Raw genomic sequence first — 9,395 nt, 5'->3', positions numbered from 1 at the left:
AAAGTAAACAAAAGTAAAAGTCCAATATCTTGAAAACCGGTGAATATTTTCGGTGAAATTTGGTAGATATCGTTTTCTCGCTCCTTTCTGAACCGAGCGACATCACTTTTATGCCAATTCATAAACTTTTTTGAAGGTGGAGGGTCCCTTTAATCGTAATTTTTGTAAATTAACGTTATTCTGTCAAATACCGGCGGCCTATTTTGTGCCGTCCTTCTTAAAATCATCAGTTCACTTGCAGACGATGATTAGAAGCTTTGCTTCCAATGGAATGCACGAAGCAATGACTGCATAATGCATTCTTTGTTTTAAAAACAAAACTGTGCAATAAAAATTGCACAAAACTTGTTCGATATCTAATCTACCTTTGGTGGCTTCAGCTTACCTGACAGTTCATTTATGTATCCACATTGCTAGGAAGCATATCATCCGTCTAATCCAAACATAAACTATTCTCGTTGTTGAAACTGGTGACGCACAAGCTGACGTAACGTTAGTGGAGACTTCATCTCAAAAAACAGCCTGCATGGGCTAAAATCCCGGGGGGCGCGTATGGCTCGTATCATTTGCGAGGCACGCGACGGGAGCCTTGAGGAGCTTTCCATGCTAAAGCGCCTCTAAACCCAGGTCTCACTTGGAGATCGATCTCACTCGGAGATCATGAGTCTGTTGTAGAGTGGCGTCATTTTACGTCCAGTCCACCGAACCAGTGTGCACAATTGCTGGCGGTGGATACCAGACTCCCCCCACGGGTCGTCATGTGCGAGGCAAGGTCGGGGATAAGATATCACGGCAGCAATTGAAGATAAATTGAGATTCTTTATGTAAATGCTATTAGGCTGCTACATTTGCACAATGAGTGAGTGCAAAGCTCCTCTTTAATTGATATTTTTCATTATTCAAGCATACTATTACCTAATACGTCTGAGTCTACATTCACTTTATTCACGAAAATGCTTCAAAATCGCGTTTTTCGTCGGTAAATAGCATTGTAACCTTGCGTCAGTTGACACACGCTTTCACTGCCGCATCCGGACTCTCAGTGCATATTTGTCTATGCATCATGAGCTTAAGTATTGTTTCCTTTTTCGTTAGATCAAGCTTCAACTTCTAGCGCTTAATCGCTCATGCCAAGCAAAGTTTGCGGACTTGTTAAAGGTTAAAAGAAAATATATTTCCTTCAACAGATGTGTATAAAATGAGGCTGCAAATGAGCGGTTTTCTTCTGGCAATTATGGTACTATAGCACGTTGCTGATGGAAGGCGGTCAAGAAAAAGATTATTTGCAGTTGTGCCTCATCGTCACTTATTTGCCAAATGAAATTTTAATTGCTGCTGTTATCCCCGGCTATAGTGTCTACGGTGGCGAGCTTTCTCCGCGGACCTTCAACTTCAAGACCTTCTACTTCAAGACCTTCAACTTCTAAACAACTAAAGGGATATTCTCGTCATACTGCACTGTCCATGACGTGCATGTCGGGTCATCGACATGCATGTTCAATACCATTAGTGCACATGCTGCACCAGACTATATTTACGGACGTTGACTGTTTGCTTTAGGCACTGTTTCAAGCATTGTACGATGGCCGATAACAAAAGTATTTGTTAACGTTTTCAAGTTCCATTCGGAGTATCCGAAACTACGACGCAATGTTAGTCGGAACTAACGTATCTAGTTAATCATGTTATCGCATGATGTTCTTGCTCATTGGCAAACATTATTTCAGCAGTCGATACGTCCTCCAAACTTCAGTAACTGTTACTATATAGTCCCCGTTCGTCACAAACGACCGTTGACATTTTGTCAACCTCAAATTCGAATATATTAACCGTTTACACGCACGAGAATATCCCTTTATCCAAACTAGCAAGTGTGTCTACTGTTTTCTTACTAGGCAAACAAAAGTTTGTCACAGCATGTGCGCAGTTCACTTTACCTATGTGCATTCATACTAAAAGCCATTCGTCCACAAGCAAGTTATTTATTTGCGCTATTGACGTAAGCTTTCATGAAGGCCAAACCAATGCTGATTCGTCAATGCTGATTGTCAGCTTGAAAGTAAAGATGAGCAAAGTGGTTCAACTGAATCTTATGGTTGCAGTAGGGCATATTAGAAGTAAGTGACAAGTATGTGTCAGCAATTGTTTATGCTTCTTAACCCTAGATACTTTTGATTCAATCCTTGTGGTGATGACGTAATGTGGCAGAAAACAGTAGACACACTTCATCTCATCGGAAACCCTGAATGATTGGTATTTGTGAGCATGTGTGCCTGTGAGTGTGTAAGGGTGGATGTGGGTGTGTGGGTATGTATGTGCGTATGTGAGGGTGTGCGTGTCATCTTACACGTAATTTAGTGAATGAGTGAATTGGTACTAGTTTTCAAGTAAATACGTGCATGAGTGCGTGTAGTCAGTGGTGTATGGAACTAGCATTGTGCCTGCCTGCTACCAACGAAATATGCAAGCCCACACAGAGAAAACAGTTTTATTGTGCAAAACTACATGCTGCTGGCAGGGTTTACATGCAAGTCACATATTGCAGGTCTACCATAAGCAGAGCGATGTGACATCTGATAAGTACCTAACTCACAGCAACACATACTCTGCATGTCCAGGGAAAGTGAGTTGTGCTCGGAACAGATTGGCCAGACAGTTTTGTCCTATCAAATTCAGAATTGTTTCATCCTCCTCACAGGTGCCATTAACATCATGAGCACACATTATTGCTAGATCTGAATGCCAGCTGCCTATTGCACCGCTGGCACGTAGTTTGAGACAAAGATGCCGCCAGTTTTCCACCTCGCTGCTGATACAATGCAATACTGCTACAAAATGTCCGTGTTCTGTGTTTTTAGTGTTGTATGTTTGTATATGAGTCTTGCGTCGTGTGAACATTACCTACATGAGTTAAAGTGTTCCCGCGAAAGTAGGTACTGAATTAGCTCAAGCCAGGATTGCGTTGCGGATATATTTGTAGGCCATACAATGTTTTATGGCGTCATTTACGACATTTCCTGTTTTTCTTGTCGTTGTATGCACGTGAGTTGTGCCGCATGTTGCGCTTGTAAATCATGTTCTCAATGTCATTTTCTTTTGGTACAATTGGTCACCACTACACATCACTCGCATACACTCGCCCAAGCAAGTCGGATATCAATCACTGTCCAGAAGTGCATGATGCATTCAACCACGCATAGAACACTGGCACACCAAGAACATGAACTCACGCAAAAACGAGAGGGCTATCACACGACTTCGCATTGGACACACCGCTATCACACACAACTACATCATCACAAGAAGCCCGAGACCGAAATGCAACACCTGCAACACTTTCATCACTGTCAAACATCTGCTACTCACATGCCCACAATACCAACACCACAGGACACACATACAAACATACTGCAGAGACGCCAACATCCCACTAACACTCACAACACTGCTCGGGGACTTACACCCCGAGCTAACAACACTACTCATCCACTAAAGACACAACACTGGGCTGATCAATGACCTGTAAATCTCCTCCCCTAGAGCCAAGGACAAAAAAGCCAAAAAAGCCAAAAAAAGAAGCAAAAAAGAAAAAAACAATATTCAAAACAATGAGAATCAAAATAAAAAACCCCAGAATGGCAAAATGGCAAAAAAAAAAAACAAAAACAAAAAAAAATAATAGAAGGGGCAATCCGGCTACCCGGGAGGAGATAGCTAGGAACCCAGTCCCACCCCTCAGCCCACCCTTGCGAGCCAAGAAGACAACGGACACTTCAAGGCAACGGACGGACCAACAACGAAGACGGACGACAGAACCGGGCCCAAATACAGGACGCTGTGGTGGCCCGTAAGCTACAAATACCATACCATACCATACCAGTGCATCATGCAGCAGAATAAGCTTCATTGAACACACTCGTCATCATGAACGGCATCTAGGAGTTTCATGAGTTTGGATCTGTGACCAGTAAGTGGAATGGGAGCATAATGGTACACGCTACCAAACCAGATATGCCTACACAACGTTAATATTTTTTTTTTGTAATGCAACAAGGGAACGAAAAGCGTGTTCAAAACTTTAACTCCTTGTCCTTATGTGCCTGCAGGCTGATTTCGCAGTATCCAATGGCAACCGTGTATGACCAGGCGCCGCTTGGACGCCTTGTCCAGTCACGTCTTCTGGGACTGTGTGATGACTGCCTCTGCATTCTCAAGTGCCAGTTTCTGCCTCCGGCCCATTTCATTATCAAAGGATGCTGTTAGCTTAACGAACAGCTCTGCTCCAAGATTCCAAACGGTTTTACGGTACTGTATGCCTACAAAACGTTAATATTTTTTGGAGGCGGTAATACTCGGATGAACTGACCTTTATGGGTGGGTATTCAACGTTGAATAAAGTAGGCTTGTAGCCCTCTGCCTATTGACTTCTAAGGGTTTTAGTAATATTTATCGAATATCTCATCTGAAATGCATTTTCACTCACAGTCGTCGAAATCGAAAAATCATAAGCTTAGAAATCCGCGGACTTGACATATTATATTTTATCGACGATTCGTTTCGACTTGCTGTCATGTCAGCTAATCATCCGTTGCTTCTCCTATTTTCACAGGTGCATTACCAGTCATCTTTACCGTCGATACCGTTGAAGATTTTACCGTCGATCACGGAGCACCCATTGCGCTGGCCGTTGCTGGCACTTTTTTATTTGTCACTAGCTATTAGTTATCTGCAGATATACATTAGCCACCTGTACACCCGCTTACACTAGCTCTCATCATCTAGTTCTACGTATGTGTGTGTTTGTTTTAATTGTATTGCCGATGAATTCGGTAGACATGCTCCGCCCGCAAACATGTACCACATGATGCAGTTCACTGAATGTAGCAGTTAATCACTCGTAAAAAGCGGTCATGTTTTCGTATAGTGTAGGTATGCATCTATGTAAGCATGTGTTCACACTCATGAGCGATCCACACATGATATTGCATTTCCTGTTCAGTTATATTTTTAGCACTGGAACACGATGCTCATACACTGTGTTGTTATCTTTCTTTTTTCGCCTGCTCCTTCCTCCAACTTGTGTCTTTGAGTATTTCAGTCACATGCTCAAACGTTCTTAAATGCTCTCGCCATCGGTTTACGGATGCGTTGAAAACGGACATGTGATGACCAAATTTAACAATATGCGGACAATGGATCGACTTCTTGAAGCCTGTGGACGTGATACACCTTCTCCATCACCATCAAGAGGTCAACATTTTCGAAGACACTTGCGTACGGCTGGTATGTATTCATATTTGAATGTCCATTGTCAACACGTTGCAGAATGCTTTACATTTTGTGTGATCATTTACTGTCCTCATTCCTACACAATGCCAACATGTTTGTCATCGTCTTCATGTACCTATCTATTGGGATTGATGTTTGCGTTTACTGACAGACACTTGTCAACATTTTCAGCAGTGTCCGGCGCAATGCTGAATGCGACCTGTTATCTGTTGGATCTACTCTGTGAGCCCGAACCCCAGTGCAAGTGAGTTGTTTGTTACACCAGTGCCGGAGCACTCTGTAATATGTGCAAGAGCCTGTGACTTTGTTTGCTTGGCTAACTAAACGCATACCTACGGAAAATCATTCCAACGTTGCTTTGGTTTTCAGTTGAGATGTCAATCGGATACCAACTTTTTGGTATACCAATACCAAACCGATACCAACTCGGTATTTGGTATTTCAATCCTAATGTGTTTGGTATTTTGTTGGTATCATGAACCCTCGCTAATGTCTAAGAGGCTAAGAAATCGGTAAAAAGTTGGTTTTTTCCTCATGTTCCCAAGTTGGTTTGGTTTCGGTATATTTCTCCACGGTTTTGGTTGGTATTTGGTTTGGTATCGGTATTCCGATTTTCCGTAATTGACATCACTAGTTTTCAGTGTTTTACTGTATTTTTAAAGCAGTGCCTACACATATCAATCAAATATATCCCGCGCACCGACGGGGGGGGCGGATTTCCGCCCCCCCCCCCTGAGGTTTTCCCACTATCTACGGTTTTCAGGTTTTCAGGAAAACCGTGCGCAGGATATTCTAAATGCCTTAATATGGTCCATTCCATAACCATCTAACCGAATTCCCGAATTCCCGATATTCGAACCGAATTTCGCAAACCTTCTCCCTTTCTGGCAGTGGCACTGTTCGACTATAGCGCTGGACGTCGTCTACTTTTTGCTAGAGGGAAAGGTCATCATCCGTCCATGAACTTCGGGCTGCTCACAGCTATATTGCCTTGGCAAGTTCTTTGAGCACTCAATACTGGACTTGGGCTGCGAAAGCTAATGACAATTTGGGGAGCTTGATATTGCAATGGCTATGACGTGAAGGCTCAATATGACGAACAGCTCGACTATTCACCATTGTCAACGCTTATGATAGCTAAATATCATTGTGCTTGGTGTACATTCACGTCTCGTTTCCTTGCTCCATTTGTACCTCACCGGTCGTCCGTCCCCACAGGCCTCGGCTGCAGCACAAGCCACATTCATCGGCCCAATCATCAGTTATTCATCCTGCAAGTTTTAAGTCACTTCGTTGTGACCCGGACATCGTCATCTTTCAACGAGTTCAAATGATTATTTCATTCATCATCGTCGATCAGACTCATCATGTAAAGACACTTCCATAATGCTAGCCGCCATCTACGTTTGTGCAGGAAGCAAATATCAGGTTGTTATTAGCTGCGGGCTACTCAGTACCGACTGAACTACTGGCAGTAGTGTGCGAGCACCTAATACTTGTATTGTGATACCAAAGCTAAAACGGATGAAAGCTTAGCACATAGGGCCCTACCGCTTTCCACACACACAAACAAAACTTGACTTTGGGCATTAGCACCATGGCAGGATAAACAGGCAGTTTCGCTGTTTTTCACTGCTTTCATTGGGAGGTGTTACTGCTCATTCCCGTTCTATGTGATGTTAGAACAGCCCTTCACCATAGTCCTGTTTTCTCCTTTGCCGTTTTCCATAGACATCAGATGCGACATGCACTCCAACGATCGGTCAGGCGCATCACCGTCAATCCGGTCGCCTGTTAAGCAGTTCGTAATCACCGTCAGTCTTCGACATCTGTCAACACACTTATCCACATTATCGCCTTACTTTTGATCTTATCAATATGCAAGAATGAGTGCAAAATGCATTCCAATATTGCATCAGTTGATGTTGTATCGCAATGACACCGCGTCCTCACCTCACATCTGTTGTGCATACTTGATCACGAATGCCAGTTATACGCAGATTCACATGGTGAAGTTTTACTCCGTTGACGTTTTCTTTCCATTCTTGTAGTCGATCAAGAGGGATTACAGTTGCACATGCGGCCTTACACATGCGTTCTTACATGTTAGCTGATTGATATGTTGGACACACTGGTTCCTGTGACTCCAAGTAGTTCTGCATTGGTATTGCTTCACTTTATATGTTCTACCCAAAGATCGTTTCTAGTTTTGTCTTAGCTTGCAGCTGTATGCCATGAACATACAGGGTACTGCGCATCTTTATCGTGACATTCCTGTAGTTTCGTCACTTTCGCGGATGATTAGGACCATGAGCTCAGTTGCAGATGCGTCCAGCAGCCACCGACATTTCTACACTTTAAATTCCTAGTCTCGGATCTTATCCACATGCCAACATGATTTGAACATTTCACACGTTTAGTGATGAAATGAGCAGGTATCATCTACTACATTATATTTTCATGTAAAGCACACTCCAGTCTGTGAAAAAAGAAAACCATTAGGAGCAACAATCATGCCTTAGACAGTATAGTTGCCATAGATATTACGTTGTGCAGCGGGCAGGCCGGTGCACGAAATGGCGAGTGTGAATGCAGGAATGCGTGTGAAAAACTGCCTAGGTGTGGAGTGGCTGGTTTGTCTTCCGTTACATCGTAACGGGCTCTTGACGTAGTCTTTTTTTAGTAACACCAATCATCTTTCGAACTTGAATTAACGTAATTGAAAGATGGCTATCACATTTGGAGCCAACTTTTTTGCTAACTGCGTCAAGGGCGGGCAGCGCGGTGCGTGGATGCCTTTTGGTAAAGCTCACGTCCTAATATACTATCCAGCCCTTACCAAGCGTGCATCCATGTTTCCTCCATCCGGCTCCTCGTGCCGCTGCCTGGAATATTAGCCTACGGCTAATATACCAAGAGATGGAAAACTTTTCGTTGGTATGGAATATGGATGCCTCGTGGTTCAACTGGTGATGTTCAAAACAACTGTACCGTGTGTCAGGTAGGTCTTACTCACTTTCCGCTTCATTTTTTTCTCGGCCGCGTAGGAAATATGATTTGACGGTAATCGTGGCGCTTTTGTTTCAGTGGCTGAATGACAGCGACATCTATAACTCAGGCTGCACTCAGAGCCCGAGTCTGAGTTTGGCTGAAAAAATCGCCCATAAAAAATTCGCCCATCGCCCGCCCGCCGCGAAACGGGTGATTTTGTTTTTGCGTCGTTTTCGGTAAAAGGTTTATTTTCGGTTGGCGGCGGCCGGGCGCATTTTTGCGGTTTTTGCGTTTGACGGCGGGCGGCCGTTTTTTGCGGCGTTTTGCGGTTGGCGGCGTAGAGTGCAGTGCACGTCAGTTCGTAGAACACGCACTCCGATCTGCACGTGCAAGGCTCATCCTCTCGTTTGGCGGCGGGCGTTTTTGCGGCGTTACAGAGGTGCTTGCTCAAACAACCTGCGGTCCCGCGATGCGGAGCCCAGCATCGCAGATGCTGGTTTATTGCTGTTCATGAATCATGAACCGGAACGTTTGTTAGTGTGTTTCTATTATGCTTGATAGTTTACGAATTACCTACCTATACCTATTATTCGAGGCCATCTATTCATGAAATACCTACCATCGTCCATTTAGGGTAAGGTGCCTAATTAGCGACCCCCTTAATTTGAACCGTCATTGCTCACGCTCTGTGGGTGCCACTGTATTACTGGCTTGATTTTCGGAGAGATCGTTCTTTTTCTATTAACCCTCGCACGACCAGGCCATTTCTCATAACACGAACGACCAGGGGGGGGGGGTTGTTACGACCCCCCCCCCCTGGCGTTTCGAAACGGAAGGTCGTAGAGCTTAGCGGAAAAAACCAACGGATTGCTCTCAACGAGATCTCGCGATTGGTGGTATATTTTTTGGTCCTAGGTCAACATTTGACCTACTTTTGACCGGTCAAAGGTCAAATTTTCGGAAAAATAGACTTTTTTCAACTTTCGGCGGCGATTGCGGCAAAACGGTGGGAGACATCGACTTGAAACCTTCACTATCGTGTTCCTTGATCAATTCTCTATCGTTTGGTATGTATTTCGTTTCCTTAGCTCTAAAAATGGCGCGTTGGGAGCGCC

The 9,395-nt window shown here is 44.0% G+C and overlaps 1 long non-coding RNA gene across 2 annotated transcripts; it reads left to right on the top strand.

Moving 5' to 3' along the window:
- The first annotated feature begins 233 nt into the window (after positions 1-233).
- Positions 234-8,608, top strand: LOC122372389. 2 transcript variants are annotated; one of them, XR_006254862.1, is made up of 4 exons: positions 234-3,967; positions 4,107-5,283; positions 5,461-5,533; positions 6,181-8,608. It is a non-coding gene; the product is annotated as an uncharacterized LOC122372389 (long non-coding RNA). The 2 variants fall into 2 exon arrangements; XR_006254863.1 differs by having other exon boundaries at positions 6,508-8,606.
- The last annotated feature ends 787 nt before the right edge of the window (positions 8,609-9,395 follow it).

Source organism: Amphibalanus amphitrite, unplaced genomic scaffold (genome assembly GCF_019059575.1).
Source record: "Amphibalanus amphitrite isolate SeventyFive unplaced genomic scaffold, NRLGWU_Aamphi_draft 001355F_arrow, whole genome shotgun sequence".
Classification (NCBI taxonomy): domain Eukaryota; kingdom Metazoa; phylum Arthropoda; class Thecostraca; order Balanomorpha; family Balanidae; genus Amphibalanus; species Amphibalanus amphitrite.
Note: the sequence above shows the minus strand (reverse complement) of the source record. Positions and strands in the feature narration are given on the sequence as shown.